This window comes from Podarcis tiliguerta (genome assembly GCF_965153285.1).
Source record: "Podarcis tiliguerta genome assembly, chromosome: 6".
NCBI classification, from domain to species: domain Eukaryota; kingdom Metazoa; phylum Chordata; class Lepidosauria; order Squamata; family Lacertidae; genus Podarcis; species Podarcis tiliguerta.
Genome location: NC_139539.1, coordinates 7,305,835 through 7,322,295, shown reverse-complemented (window position 1 = coordinate 7,322,295; position 16,461 = coordinate 7,305,835). Strand labels below are relative to the sequence as shown.

The 16,461-nt window shown below is 45.9% G+C and overlaps 1 protein-coding gene across 6 annotated transcripts in view; it reads right to left on the bottom strand.

Annotated features, from left to right (window-relative positions):
• The window catches only part of MYT1 (myelin transcription factor 1), a 171,376-nt gene that overhangs the window by 146,254 nt on the left and 8,661 nt on the right, over positions 1 to 16,461 (bottom strand). For 2 of the 6 annotated variants that reach the window (XM_083447279.1, XM_083447277.1), the window contains exon 1: positions 14,841 to 15,282. The exons of the other annotated variants lie outside the window; for them this stretch is intronic. The gene's annotated coding sequence lies outside the window, so the exon portion shown is untranslated. Of the gene's footprint in view, positions 1 to 14,840; positions 15,283 to 16,461 lie in introns of those variants that run through there. 6 annotated transcript variants of the gene reach the window in all.

Sequence of the window (16,461 nt, the reverse complement as noted above, 5' to 3'; positions counted from 1 at the left end):
AGAGAAACTGCGTCCGGGAGACCCTCCCCAATTGCCTTGCAAGATGGGAAGTTGAAATGAAATCAACGCTTGAGCGAAGGAAAAAGAAACTTTGCAATCAGGACTGGGGGTTGGGGTGGGGGCTTAAGGAAGATGGCTCTTCCTTGGGGAGCCGAGGGGGAGAAACTTTGGAAAAGTAGACTTAAAAAAAAAAGGGGGGGTCTCCTGGTTTTTGCAGCAGCTACGTGCCGCGTGATGCCCATCGAAAGCAAGCGGAAGCGCCCATAAATTGCAGCGGAGCGGAACAAGACCCGATCCCTTTAAAATATATACATATAAAAGACAGTCAGTAATTACGTCTCTCCGAAAGGATGCTCTGGGAAAAAAAGGTCGCTCTTCCCCCTAACCCTTCCAGCCACGCCCCTTCTGGGCCCCATCTAATGTAACCAAAACGAACTTTTGATGAGGGCAGAGTTTATGGTTCCAATCCCAAACTACCTTTTTCATAAAATCATAGAATTGTAGAGTTGGAAGGAACCACAAGGGTCATCTAGCCCAGCCCCCTGCAATTCAGGAATCTTTTGCCCAAACTGGGGCTCAAACCCACAACCATGAGAATCCTAAGAGTCTCACTCTCTAGTGAATGAGCTATCGCAACTTGGGCACCATTCAGCCTGCCCCATCTTCACCTCCAGTCTTGCTCAAACATCCATACTGATGAAGAGTGCTGAGGGATCCGAAAGCTTGCTCACACTTTTGGTGTGGTTTGGGTTGGTGATAATCAAAGATGTTCTATGAACATCTGTAGGGCCACATATTCTTCCACATTCCCAGAGGAATGCCGCTTCACTGAATCTTCTGGAGTTAACTTTTTAGCAAGTAGGCATGCTTCCTAGAATCATCATCATCATCATCATCATAGAAGTGTCAAGTTGGAAGGGACCCAAAGACTCATTTCCAACCCCCTGGAATTGCTTATGATAATAATAATAATACTCAGCCACTCTGGGTGGCTTACAGAATATATAAAACATAATACTATAAAGCATCAAAGATTAAAAACTTCCGGATACAGGGCTGCCTCCAGATGCCTTCTAAATGTTATGTAGTTCTTTATCTCCTTGACATCTGATGGAGGGCATTCCACAGGGAGGGTGCCACCACCAAGAAGGCCCTCTGCCTGGTTTCCTGTAACTTTACTTCTCACATTGAGAGAACTGGCAGAAGGCCCTTGGAGCTGGACCTCAGTGTCCAGGCTGAACAATGGGGGTGGAGACGCTCCTTCAGGTATCCAGGACCGAGGCTGTTTGGTGGCGCTGTGGGTTAAATCACAGAGCCTAGGACTTGCTGATCAGAATGTTGGCGGTTCGAATCTCTGCGACGGGGTGAGTTCCCTTGCTCAGTCCTTGCTCCTGCCAACCTGGCAGTTCGAAAGCACGTCAAAGTGCAATTAGATAAATAGGCACCGCTCCGGCGGGAAGGTAAACAGCGTTTCCGTGTGCTGCTCTGGTTCTCCAGAAGCGGTTTAGTCATGCTGGCCACATGACCCGGAAGCTCCCTCGGCCAATAAAGTGAGATGAGTGCCGCAACCCCAAAGTCGGTCATGACTGGACCTAATGGTCAGGGGTCCCTTTACCTTTACCTTTACCAGCACTTTGAATATATGTAACATGTGCATTGAAGAATTGAAGAAGAATGGATGCTTTTGAATTCTGGTGCTGGAGGAGACTCTTGAGACTCCCATGGACTGCAAGAAGATCAAACACATCCATTCTGAAGGAAATCAGCCCTGAGTGCTCACTGGAAGGACAGATCCTGAAGCTGAGGCTCCAATACTTTGGCCACCTCATGAGAAGAGAAGATTCCCTGGAAAAGACCCTGATGCTGGGAAAGATGGAGGGCACAAGGAGAAGGGGACGACAGAGGACGAGATGGTGGGACAGTGTTCTCGAACCTACCAGCATGAGTTTGACCAAACTGCGGGAGGCAGTGGAAGACAGGAGTGCCTGGCGTGCTCTGGTCCATGGGGTCACGAAGAGTCGGACATGACTAAACGCCTAACCAACAACATGGGCATGCCCAGACTGGTTTCCCCCTTCAAATAATCACTGGGATCTCGTTGCAGAGAGGTAAGGAGGGAAGACACGTATTTTTTTGTGTGGTTGGGGGCACTGCCTGTAGTGGGAGCAAGGACAGGATGCTGCTGCGGTCAGTCAAGTACACGGCACCCCTTTGCCAACCTGGTGCCCTCTGGAGGGCTTGGACCGGAGCTATACTCCAAACCAGGTTGGCCACGGCTGCAACAGAGCCTTGGCTTGCAGTTCTCTAATCCCTGCATTGCAAGGGGTTGGACTAGATGACCCCAGATGACCCTTCCAACTCGAGATGTCTACGATTCTATGAAGTTTGCACTTTCCCTTTCTTTGTTGAGGACGTCAGACGCACGCACGGAGCTTCCCAGCCTCTCTCCCTGGTAGGCTGTTCCTTGTGCGCATCAGCCGCGTGCGCATTCGCTCGTCCCTGTGATCTGCGGCTTCTGACCCCCTCCGTTGTCTGTTAAGCGCCTCCCTGCTCCAGACCTCCTCGACCCAGCTGGTTTCCTCGCCGGGATAAATGTTGCCTCGCTTCTTCCCGATTGGAAGTCGCCTGGTCCTCCCGCCCCATAACCCCCCCTTGCTTCCTTTCCCGCCCCGTGATTAGGAAAGGGTTGAAACGAAGTCTGCCCTAGGAAAGGCAGCCGCAAACTGGTGCCAGGCTCGGGCTGCAACTCCCATCAGCCCCAGCCAGCGCAGCCGAGATATTAAAAAAACACCTTGGTTAAGTCAACTCCTTTCGTCTTGGCATCGCGCTTTCATTTAACCCAGCGCAGCTGCCACGTCCTGCTGCCTTAGTTTTACTACAGTAGTAGAGAATATCGGAATCGATCCTGATTTAGTTATCCCGCCTTTCCCCCAGAATGGGGACTCGAGGCGGTTCACCAAAAGTAAAACAAACACGGTTTTGTTTTTTAAAAAAGAGATAAAAAGTAATTTGATCCCCCCCCCCCTTTCCTTTTTCTTTTCTCCTTCTGTGATATAACTCCTATTTGGGGACTTCCCTGGCTTTTTCTGGCCCACGTAGGACCAGTCTGGATAGTTGGCCTTGGTGAAGATTTGACGTTTTCATCCCCAAAAAGTTTTTGATTTGAGTTTCTACTGAAATGAGGCTGCATTTTAATGTTGTGCTTTGATCTTGTTTTTAAGTTGTATTTTAATCAATTGTTTTTATACCTGGTGTTAGCCGCCCTGAGCCCAGTCTTGGCTGGGGAGGGCGGGGTATAAAATAATAATAATAATAATAATAATAATAATAATAATAATAATAATAATAATAATAAATAAAAATAAAATAAAATGATGTTATTCAAAACGCGGGTGGCTGGAGGAATTCTGATTATCACTGCAGAATGGATTGTGTGTCTAGGATCAGGGTGGGGCCAGCATCTATCTGAATGGGCCCCTTCCCTCACTAATTTGAAAACTTCCTTGCAGATCAGAGAAGAAAGGTTTAGTATTGCTGGTTTACCGTATGCAGAGAATATTTTATGAATAAAAGTGGGGGGTTGGGTGGGTGGTAGCATTAAGATCTCAAGTGGTATAATCCAGAACAGATAATCTTATTCTTCCTAAAGTGTAGATTAGTTCTTGGGACTGGGCTATGCCTGCAGCAAGATAAAACGTTCAAATCTGTACCACCTCAAATTGCCACTGAGAAAAGTATAGAATCATGGAATCAAATGGTCGGAAGGGATCCCAGGGGTCATCTAGTCCAACCCTCTGCAATCCACCCAGCCTACCGTCTCACATTCATTCTGAATTGACCCCACACTGAACTTTTGGCAGTTACAAAGCCCTCACTTTCCCCCCCCGATCGCTTTTCTCACTGCAGAAAGTCGGGGTTTTGTTATTATTTCTAAAGGGGTATGTGTGTGATTTGCTGCATTTGAGCAACAGAGTGCTTTAATTCACTTTAATTGTGCAAATATATAAATATCCGGTATGCACGTGAATCCCTCCCTCAAGATAACAGCAGTCTGGAGGCAACCCGGGAGTATAACAAGACAGTTATAGGGGGATAGGAATAATTAAGTGTTCTTGAATATTTTGACAGGCGGTGCCAGCATGCCAAGAAACGAGATAACTCTCCCCTATCTCTATGATTCCGGTGCAGCTTTAGGGTCTCAGCATCCTTTCTTGTGTAACCTGCTTGCTTTCAACCCTCTCTCCCTGTAAATTTGCAAATAAAAAGCTTACGCTCTTCGGAATGCCCCCACAACTCTGTAAGGTTGCCCTGGAGCGTCTCATTACATGGGAAAATTAGTGTGTCGTGGGGGACAAAACCAATGAACACGCACACTGGTGTTCGAAACTCAGCGCACGCCTTCAAGGGACTCTTCTGTGTATACTGAAAATTCCTGTAGTAGTAACAGGGATGCTTGAGAGCGGAGGAGAGGCTTTCATATCACCCCCCAGGCATCCGTTTAAAATTGTTCCATCATCACAGCTTTATGCTGCATTACATAATTTGCGGTAAGCTGTTTGGGGGATGATTTAGATTGAAAGTTGGGGTATAGGAAAAAAGCAACAACCCTAAAAAATAACATTCACTGAAGTCAAACTGTCCAGAAAGGCACAGAAACTTAGAAATAACTTGACATAAGCAACATTTCCACATTGGTTTCCTAAATACAGACATCCTGCATTCATAGCAGGACCAAAATCACACCACCACCTTTTTGTGGCTTCCAGCAAGTAGTATTTAGAAGGAATACTGCCTTCATAAAGAAGGCTGACCGCCGAATAATTGATGCTTTTGAATTATGGTGCTGGAGGAGACTCTTGAGAGTCTCATGGACTGCAAGAAGAACAAACCTCTCCATTCTTAAGGAAATCAGCCCTGAGTGCTCACTGGAAGGACAGATCCTGAAGCTGAGGCTCCAATACTTTGGCCACCTCATGAGAAGAGAAGACTCCCTGGGAAAGACCCTGATGTTGGGAAAGATGGAGGGCACAAGGAGAAGGGGACGACAGAGGACGAGATGGTTGGACAGTGTTCTCGAAGCTACCAGCATGAGTTTCACCAAATTGTGGGAGGCAGTGGAAGACAGGAGTGCCTGGCATGCTCTGGTCCATGGGGTCACAAAGAGTCGGACACGACTAAACAACAACAACTGCCTGCAGTCTTCCTTCAAAAGACTGGTGAATGAAGAGTGGTTCTATATTTAAAAGATATGGCTGGCATGGGGCACATCTCTCTCTGATTTATTCCCCCCCCCCACCTTATAAATAATTTGTGTCCCAAGTCTGCAACTCAGTTATGACTGATCTGCTGATTTGTACATGCCTGGATGCTGCAGAAAGGCCATAGCTCAGTGGTAGAACATTTGCTTTACACTCAGAAGGTCCCAGGTTCAATCCCTGGGAGTGTCCCTTGCCAGAAACCCTGGAGAAAGCAAAAAAACAAACCCTGGAGAGTCAGCATAGACAATACTGAGCAGGATGGACCAATGGGTCTGACTCAGTATAAGACCGCTTCTTATGTTCCCATGTTCACGGGATCATACAACACCGCTCCTAAAAGATCTACATTGATCTACAGTACATTTTCAAGCACAATTCAAAGTGTCGGTGCTGGGCTTTAAAGTCCTAAATGGCCTCGGCCTTGTACAGTGGAGCCTTGTGCTCGTTCCGGAGGTCCGTTCTTAACCTGAAACTGTTCTTAACCTGAGGTACCACTTTAGCTAATGGGGTCTCCCGCTGCTGCTGCGCAATTTCTGTTCTCATCCTGAAGCAAAGTTCTTAACCCGAGGTACTATTTCTGGGTTAGCAGAGTCTGTAACCTGAAGCATCTATAACATGAGGTACCACTGTATACCTGAAGGAGTGTCTCTGCCTCTATCGTCCAGCCTGGACATGGAGGTCCAGCTCTGAGGGCCTTCTGGCAGTTCCCTCGCTGTGAGAAGTGAGGTTATAGGGAACTTCTCGGTAGGGCCTTCTCGGTAGTGGCGCCCTCCCTGTGGAACACCTTCCCACCAGATGTCAAGGAGATAAACTACTATCTGACTTTTAGAAGACATCTGAAGGCAGCCCTGTTCAGGGAAGTTTCTAATGTTTGATGTTTTACTGTAGTTTTATCATTCTTTGGAAGCTGAGTGGCAGGGACAGTCAGATGGGTGACATATAAGCAACAGCAGGAGCAACAATATCTTTCTAAAGTATCATTGAGCTCCTAGATTTGAATTGCAAAGTGGAAGAGGTGCAAAGGTTCCTCCATCTTCCCTGGGCACATAGCCTCACATTGTGAAGCAAGTTCTATCAAATAAGGCTATTGGCCCATCCAGCTCAGAATTGGCAACAACTCTTTAGGGTTTCAGGCATAGGTCCTATCTAGAGATGAATGCATGCTGAGCAGCCGGTGCAGACATTATCTAATGGCTTGAAGCTGAACATGTGAACAACTACCATGGAAAAGCAGGAAGAAGAGGTGGCAGGGAAACCATCTGCAGTGTGGCCTGCCATGCCAAAAAGCTGAAGTTAACGTTCAACATATCTGGAGTGGCAATGAAATACTATTTCTGTATGGGCAAGCACTTACCGGTCAGGGATAAATAAGACTTTATTGTGGTGGTATGTTTTTCAAATGTGTGCTCGTATATTTTAAATGTATTGTTTCATGCTTCTTATTTTTATGTAGTAATCTTATTTTTTTATAAGGTTGCTACCCACTCGGGGTCCATGTGGATGAAGTGGATTATCAATGTAATGAATAAATATAAATTCCAGGTTTTGTTGTTTGCTTTATTCCCTCCTTTTTACAACGGGTTGTATTTCTGTGAACCTTCACCGGACAGGCTAAGCTATAGCTTATGACCATTTCACACATTATGTAAAGGAAAATGGGCAACTCTCACTGCTACCCTGGGGCCGGGAGAAGGGAAAAATACAGACCAGTAGCTCTGGCTCTGTGATGTTTATATGCATGTCGTGAAGAGTTTCATCTTTGGATTTTTGCAGATTGGCTTCAAACACACAGTGGAAGAGCAGGCCTTTTTCCTGGTCACTTGATAACTCTCCTTAAAAACCAGTTCCTCTACATCACTCATCTTAGCATGCAAGTGACAGCTCCTTGCTTTTCACCAGATTTTCGTCATGTCTAACTCAAGCCCCCCTCCCCTCGTAGACCCCCAATGCTTGTCAAGGTCTTCCTTTGCTCTCTGATAGCCCCAGTGACTTCAGTTTCCACCAAGGCAACACTTTCACAGGATGAAAGAGTTGGTTCTGCAGCACAGGATGCAACCGTAGCATCCCTGACCTGTGACCATCCAGCCTCTGCTTGAAGACCTCCACTGATGGAGAACCCATCAACTGCCCATGCACTCTGCTGCCAAACATTAGAAAAATTCTAATCAAGTTTAACCGAATTCTGCTTCTCTGAAATTTCCAACCCTTGAGAGCAACACAGAACAAGTTTGCCCCATCTTCTTGGGTGAGACTGCTCTTCAGTTCTTTGAGGTTTGCTGTCATAGGAATCTGCTTTATGCTGCTGCATCTGATTTAGGATTGTCCACACTGACTGCCAGTGGCATCTCCAACCATACTTGGAGATAGCAGGGATTGAGCCTGGGACCTTCTGCATGCAAAGAAGATACCCTTGTCTCCCAGTATTCCTTCCTTTAAAAAACCGCTCTCTTGACTCAGCAGAGCTCTTATTGCACTCTGCCACAGAGCTATGGGCCTTTCCTGGTTAGCTTTGCAACCTTTGCTACTTTGCAAAATGGAGAAGAAATTGGTCTTTTAGCACAACAAAGAGTCTTGTGACACCTGAAAAACTAGCAAGTTTATTGTGGCCTGCTTTGTCGTAGGCGTAGTCTACTACCTTCATTATATGCAAGGTCACAATGAACCTCAACAGGCCTTGGCAGCTTGGACTAAATATTCATCTTGAAAAACCTGGAATGCTTTTTGCTCCCAGGGTTTTGGAGGGTGGCAAAAACGGGACACTGTGGAAAAGGGTTCCTTGGCTCAGAGGCCTGAAAGGCATATTTGGAAAAATGCCTGCTTTCACACCGTAGTGACCTAGTTCCACCCCCTTCCCCCAGTTGTGTCCTGCCGTGCAGACATGAGTCAACTCAACATAGTTCAGTGGGAGAGCCCACGTTTTGTATGCAGAATGTGGCTTCCTCTGCCTGAGATCTGGAGGCCTGCTGCTAGTCAGAGATGGTGGCCAGATGGACAAGTCTGTCGTGGTCTAAGGCATCTCTCTCTGTTTGTGTGTCAGGCCATTTCCTTGCAAACCCATTTCTGTGCAGCAGTCGCTGTGCCCTGGCTAAAAGCAGGGACACAATTGTATGGGCCACAATTAAAACTGCGCATCAACCATGAGCTCACTGAATGATGCACAAAATGCATTTCTGCTTCTGAAATGCCGGTCACATACTTAGCACCCTCTTCATGTGTCCAGTGTAACTTGCCCACATCCTGGCCCCATGATGTTCTGTGGACTTTGCTGCAGATCATTGGTTGCTGCTGATGGAGCCATGAAGAGGTGTGGCAACATTATGTGAATGTGTTTTTTGATGAACTGAGTGGAGGACCATGAGTCATGGGGATGGGGAGAGTGTGTGTGAATTCAGCTTAGTTTGATTTGGGTTGTTAGTTTGTTAATGTTGTTAACATAGGATTATGAGTGCAGTAATGCTTTGTGCATTTTATAACATGACTTTTCTTGTGGTTGTGCTTTTCAATCTATTTTCCAAGTTGTCTTGTTAATAGCATTTTATAGAAGGCGGTTGTTTTACTGATGATTTGTTGATGGTTTTGTATAATTTATGTGGCAGTTGTGATGTTATTTATTGTATGTAAGCCACTTTTTGACTCATGTGTAGCATAGAAATATAAGAAATGAAATGAAATGAGTGTTGTGACATCAGGACATTGGCGATTTTTCTACCATGCATCATGAAAGGAGATGGGAGAGCAAAACAAACAGCTTCTCTTTGCAGCGTCAGTCCTGTGGTTGACCTCAAACTCAAGCTGCTGCTCACAGCAATATAGCCTATAAGAAGATTGGCCAACCTTACTTGGTTGTTGAAAAGCAGGGTCGGGGAGCCAGTGGCCCTCAAAATTTTGTTAACTACAATTCTCAGCATCCCTGGTCAATTGCCATGCTGGCTGGGGCTGATAGGAGCTGGAGTCCAGCAGCATCTGTGGGCAACAGATCCTGGATAGCTCCGTTGGTTAGAGCCTGGATAATGCCAAGGTTGCAGGTTCAATTCCAGTATGGGACAGCTGTATTGTAGGGACTTGGACTACATGGGCTCCAGTGTCCCTTCCAACTCTACAGTTCTATGATTCCCACTCCCATTATAAGGAATGCTGACATAATTTATGGAAAACACACCGGAAACTTGAAAAGGGATATCTAAGTGCTAAGCACAGTTAGCACCACAGTGTCATAGGGAATAGTGTGCCAGTACTTGGCAATGGTTTAAATACTTGGTTTAAATACCGAAGAATCCCTTTGGAGAGAATTCCATTGGAAGTTTAGAAGGAGACGTAATCCATTACTGGGTTCTCCTTGGCGATTAAGAGGAGAAGGGAAAATAACAATAATAAAAACCTGAGCCACTTCCCAGGGGGATAAAATACAGTTCTTCTGCATGGCAGGATCTCACATGAGTGCTGCGTTGGCTTAGCTGCATTTCTGATTACTCTACATAATGCCTTGGTCCAGTTCCCCGGAAGGTCTGTCGAAGAGCTAAAAGGTTACGAAAAAACCTTCACAGGAGATTAGCTGATGCTTAAACAACAAGAGAAACCATAAAGTGAGCTCAGATGCACAGTGACTTTGGGAGTGTTCACGTGCCCATGCATTTTGGGAAAGTGTATTGTTGTGAGCAAAGGGGAAATGCTTTAGAAGAGTCTCAGAAGCTATGCTTTCTTAGGAGCAGAAAAGTAAGCAATGTGTTCCTTTCAGTCTGATCCATGACCCAATTAAGCTAACGCTCTTGCATCTGAGCTGATCTCATCCCTCTTTTATCACATCTCATACTATTATTCATAAATGATAATGCCAAGGGCTGCGTCACTGCTTTATTTCCCTCGTTCTCGCTTTTCTGAATTCTTGAGACCTGTTCCCACATGCAAGGTCATTTGCACAATGGCTGCAGTTTCAGAAACAATTGCTTTGCCTGTGTGAACGGGTCTCCATCAACCAAACACTGGGCAGAACTTTTGTATCAATGAGACTTCCATGGAAGAACTTCCCACTGAATTCTACCCTAAGTGAACAAGATGAGAGCTAATAAATAACAACAGAAAACCCACATTACCAACTGCAATACATAGCAAAATACCATGTAGGTTTTGTGAGGTAGGGAAGAAGAGCCCCTCCCCCTTGTCCTTACACAAGTCAAGAGAGATGCTATTGCTTTTTGTCCGTTTCTGACATCTCCCATTCCAACTGCCCATTCATTTATTCATTTTGCTATTTAAGCAACCAAACTTAAGGACAGTGCACTCAAATAACTGCTCCACTGACTTTTGCTATACCCCTGTTTTCAGTGGCCAACTTGAAAACATTTCCCACTGAGAACTAAATCAGCTTGGTTCTATGCACTTGGCCTCAACTGAGTTGGGGAAGCAGCTCTTCTAAGTTCTTCCAGATTCACATCTGTTCATATTATAGCAAAGGGTCCCTCATTAGGGATGAAATGAGCTTACACTCAAGCTCTGTGACTTAAACTGCATTGGGAGATCAGGCTGTTTTATCATCTCCTGCAAAAGCAAGTAAATAAATGTATTTACAGCTAGTTAAAGTAAATAAATAAATGTATTCGTAATTAGCTAAAATTAGATGAGCAGCGAAAGGAGAAAAATTGAGAGTCCTAGCCCTTCTGCCAGCTCCCTCTCCTTTCCCACTCCACATTCTCACATCCATTGCAGAGGCCTTGACTTCAAGCAGAGCAAGGGGAGGGACAAGACCTGCTGTCTCAAAACTGGCCTGGCTCCCCATTCTCCTGAACCAGAATAGCATTCATGCTTGGAGGAGGAGATAAGGAAGGCTTTTCCTTATCAACCCAGAAAGTAAGTTCAAGGTGGAAGAAGAGAAAAAGGTATGAGGTCCACACTCCTTCCTTACTTTCTCTTCTTCCCTAAACTTACTTTCTTTCTTTCTTTCTTTCTTTCTTTCTTTCTTTCTTTCTTTCCTTCCTTCCTTCTTGGGAGTGAAGGGTAGTGTTCAAAACATATTGCCCCACACCTATAAACTTGCTGCTCCTCTCAGGAGGTGGGATCCCACTTATCAGAGGCTGTGGAAAGGTATTGACCCCCCCCCCCAAGTGCAGCACGCAACTTTTCTCCTGGGAAATAATTGCTGCCACTTATTTATATGACGGGGACGCGGATGGCGCTGTGGGTAAAAGCCTCAGCGCCTAGGGCTTGCCGATCAAAAGGTCGGCGGTTTGAATCCCCGCGGCAGGGTGCACTCCCGTTGTTCGGTCCCAGCACCTGCCAACCTAGCAGTTCGAAAGCACTCCCGGGTGCAAGTAGATAAATAGGGACCACTTACTAGCGGGAAGGTAAACGGCGTTTCCGTGTGCGGCTCTGGCTCGCCAGAGCAGCGATGTCACGCTGGCCACGTGACCAGGAAGTGTCTTCGGACAGCGCTGGCCCCCGGCCTCTTGAGTGAGATGGGCGCACAACCCTAGAGTCTGTCAAGACTGGCCCGTATGGGCAGGGGTACCTTTACCTTTACCTATTTATATGACAGGATTAAAGGCATGCACAGGTTCCATGGGAGTGGGTGAGCTAGGATCCAAACCTGCCACCTGTCCCTACTGGTCCCTCTGCCTTTGGCTCCTTTCAGCTGCGTTTACTGACTGGGAGCCATGGGGAACTAAGTCTGCCCCCACTTGCATTGCCCACCCCAGGTTCTGTTTCTTGGTCACAGCTCAGCATGACGGAACATTAGGGAAGTGGGGCAGAATGTCAGGAGCTTAGATAGGAAGGTAAATAGATGGCTCCGACTCAAAGGAATCATCCAATGAATACCCTCAAGTAACCACATGACGCCAGGATGACGTGGCAGGGGGACTATTTTAATATCTGTTAACAATCAAGCAAAGGCACTGTGTGCGTGATCACGCTATGATTTTCCTGCACAGAAAAGTTGCATTTTGTTCCATTGGGAGGGGACGGGGGGAAAGCATGTGATTCTGCCACGGAGTTGAATATTCACAGGCATGCAAGGGAAGCAGAAGGAAACAAACCCTTATTGGTTTCTTCCAAGACTTTGCATCCTGGCTCCTTATGTGATATGCTATTTATACTGGTCTAAATATAGATCTAGAGTTGATTAGTGAACCTTCAGCAAAAAACAAACAAAGCACACACACACACACACAAAACCTTCCCAGGGTTCTCCTGGGGTGAGCAAACTGCCCTGCTTTCGCAACTTTGATTCTTATTTTTGCTGGCCAGAGGCTAGCCTTCAGATGTTTATCTGTTCCTCTCCTGCAGACATATGAGATATACACACTCCTAATACACGATCAACAACTTAGCAGAGCCAACGGGAATAAAGCATGCTTAACAAAAGGTTAGCAGAAGGGAGAGAGTACTTTGCCAGCTGCATTTGTAGCTGTGGTATACACCAGTCTTTTCTTTCTTTCTTTCACAGGTTAGGCGAAGAGCAAAGCAGTCTTGTTTTCCCTGCTGAGTGTCCTGCAACACCCCCCCCCCGTTAATAATCTGCCTTCTGAGCAATATGTATGACCTTACAAAAGATACGTGCATACAAGCAAGCACCCGGCAATCTTTGTCTCCAGTTTCTGTGACCCCATCACAGCCATGACAACTCTTAAACTTTAATTCCTACAATGACCCCCTTCCTTCTCTCTCTCTCTCTCTCACTCACACACACACATTCTCCTTCTTCTTTTGTCTGCCATTAATTAAAGTAGACATATGGAGGAAGCTGATAATAAGAACAGATGAGCCAATGAGAGAGAGAGAGAGAGAGAGAGAGAGAGAGAGAGAGAGGCTGGCTGTAATTATTGGAGAGACAGAGAACTTCGCCCAAAGTGGATCTCCAAGAAACCACAAGCAAATGGGACCCAGCCAGAGAGCAAGAACACAAAATTATAATACTTGTGTTGACAGCTGGTTGAGTCATACAGGAACCTTTTCCTCCTCCCCTGGCAGAGGTAGGAAAGAGCTGTCATGAAAAACTGTGGGTCATTCCCCAGCTAGTCCAGCCTCCAGCTCAAAACAGGGAATTGTGATGAATGTGAAAATAAACAACCCTTCTCCAGTTCAACAATAGTCCTCCCAATGGGAAACGAACAAATGGCTCAGAAACAGACAAAGGCCTCCCTTGCTAGTTTTGGTGTAATATCGTCATCTTCTGCTTTGTCAATCTGGTCCTTAAAAACTTCCATTAAATCCTACCTCCTAACAATTGATTCAGAGGTTGAGGTTGCAATCCTGTACTCACCCGGGACCAAGCCCCATCAAAAACAATGGGACTTATTTCTGAGAAGGCATGCATAGGATTGCACTGTCAGACGTGCATGGGAAAGTCATGGAAAAGACTCTAAATGAAGCCCCAACTCCTAAATACTTCCTGCCCAATCTTATCATTTCACGGGGGGCGGGGGGGGCGGGGGGAGCTGCCTGCAGTGAAATAACCAAACAATCCAAGCAATAAAAGCAATGAAGTATAAAGAGTAAAATGTCCCTTTTGTTTCTGGACATTATATATGTGGAAGCGAAGCTAAATTACACAGAAAACCAGAGCCATAAACTAGTAAAACCAGCCAGCACTCCCCTAGTTGTTATTCTTAACGCTGCAAAGTAACTTGACTTCCTAAATGCCTGACACTTTTAAAACAGCCTCTTACTTTTTAACCTTACCCTGTTTTAGTTTTACCCTAGAACATCAGGGCAGAACTGTAAAGTCTCCCACTCTTATCACCGATACAGGGAAGGGGGAAAAAGAATTGTGGGAAATAATGGATCTTTAAAATATTTTCCAACAACAACAACAAATTATCTTCCTCCCGATTCGCACGAGATTGCCAGAAATGAGAAAGCAAGACCGTAGAACTGCTGTCTGCGACTTCAACCCGAAAACAGGGGATTTCAGCACCATGGACGGCGGCAACTTTTCCGGGAGTGTGTCAAGTAAGGGAACGAAACAGACATTCGGGGCGGTTGCCTCTCCCTCCGCCGGCAATTTTCTCTCTCTCTTCCGCTTTGGGATCCCTCCCCAGGTGAGAGAGTATCAAAGTCCACAGACTAGTCTCTCTACTTTTTTTTTTAAAAAAAAGAAACGCTGAGAAACTTTAAAGGCAGCGAGCAAAAAGGAAAGAAAGAAAGATCTCGCCTTTCCACCCCCGTTGCCCTGTCTTCGTCTCTTCTCGCTCTTCCAGTCATCTTTCCACAATTGCAACGAGATCCAAAGCGCGCCCGCGAGAAAAACTCGGCCATCAAAGATCCAGCAATAGAGGGGGAAAATAACAATAAGCAAATAGGCCGTCAAATACAAAAAGACACCCCACCACCACGGGGACGGTTCCTCCAAAGCGATCCCTACAGATCGGGACAACCTCTACAACTATCCGGATATATATATAATTTTTTCCTCTCTCTCTTCTCAAACACTCTCATTCCCACCCTCCAGAAACCACCCGAAGAATACGACGATCATTGCTTATTAATATTTTTTTCCTTCTTAAAAACCAACACATACACAGTTGATAAATATGTGCCTTTTGTCCGCGCAAACAAACAAACAAACAACAGAGCATAACATTGACTTACCTTTGCTCACAGCCTATTGTCTGTCTCTTTTCAAAATGACATCACGGAAAGCAATCATGAAATTTACATGGGGTGGTGGGTGGGTGGAGATGGGGGGGGGAGCGGGAGAGTTGGAAGGTGGAGAGGTTGGAAAGGGGGGGGAGAGGTGGAGAGGAGAGAGAGCACTTGCTGAAAGCGGCCCCCCCTCCCCACTCCCTTACGCCGGGAACATGCGTGGAAGAAGGTTCGTAGCTTTCAATTAAAACCGCTGATAAGTCTTTAGTGTGTGAACTCTTTAAGCTCGCTAAAGGCAGTGTCTCACTTAATGATCGCTCTCATTAATGGGAATGGCGGGGGGGGGGCGGTGGAAAGGAGGAGGAGGACGTGGATGGGGGGGGCGCTCTTCTCCTTCCCTTTGTAAATACACTACCCATCAACCCTTTGGGCTTGCAATATATCTGTTTACTCTCCGAGGTGAAATAAATCTACAGTACAGGAAGGAGGGGAGGAAAAAAAAGAGAAAGACATGGAGGTGCTGACTTTTTTCCCTTTGGAGGGGGGTGAGCGTGGGAGGGAGGCCCAGAATATATTTCCCCCTCTTTCCACCACTCCTCGGGCTCTAACAGAAGGTGGAAGATCCCCCCTCGGCCCCCCCTCAAAATCCAATCTGATCCATAATTAATATGCAGCATGGGTTGAAAGTCCTTTTATGCAAAGGAGACAAAAGGAGCTGAGAAGGTTACAACTGTCAGCTTAATCCCCCCCTCCACATTTCCAGCCTATGGTACAGTCCCATAATTTCTAATAGCAACAAGCAGGGAATGACAGATGCCCCGGCTTAGCCCAGCTGCAGCGAAAGTACTTTACAATGTTTATTGGTGGTTAGAAAAGATGACCCATCGCCATAAAGAACAGGGTGGGGAATTCACGACCAGAGGCAAGTTGGGAGACCAGCAGTGGTTGAGCTAATATATTGAAAAGTCCAGGAGCTTGGCTGGATATGTCGGCACACAACACAACACAGCATACACTTCCCATGCAGATTATAGTAATCTTGGAGTTGCTGCATCAATTTTAAAAAAAATCTGCAAAGTTTATCCAGATGAGTAAAAGGGAAGTTTGTTCTTGTCTTTACCTCCTTCCACCATCAGATCCACCTTTGTCAAAACAAGTACTCCTTTCCTCTACTAGAGGGCTTTAGGAATTTGGTTGCCTTCAAGGGAGCAGACTGGATCCATGAGGCACAGGAAAGTTCTCCCTCACAAGCCCAATCGAAATGGACAGCAGAAGCAAAAGAGCATTGTTCAAATAGGGCTTTGGCAAAATAACGTCTCAGATGGATTGGGTCCCATTTCGATTTGTATGTCTGTGTGTCTGTGTTTTAGGTTTCCTGTCTCAGGAACCCAAATTTCCTTGGCTGGACCAGGTTGTAGGCAATGTTTGGTTCTAAGAAATGTAGCACAGATGTGTGTGTGTGTGTGTGTGTTTGTGTTGTGTAAATATGACTCTGATGTCATATTTGATGGATTATGGTTGAGCCGGCCACTATCCTTGATCTCAGTATTGAGTGGAAGAAAAGTCAATGCCATATTTTTATCAGAACAATGCCTTCAAAGTTCTGGTGAGTCTTGTTAAAAACACA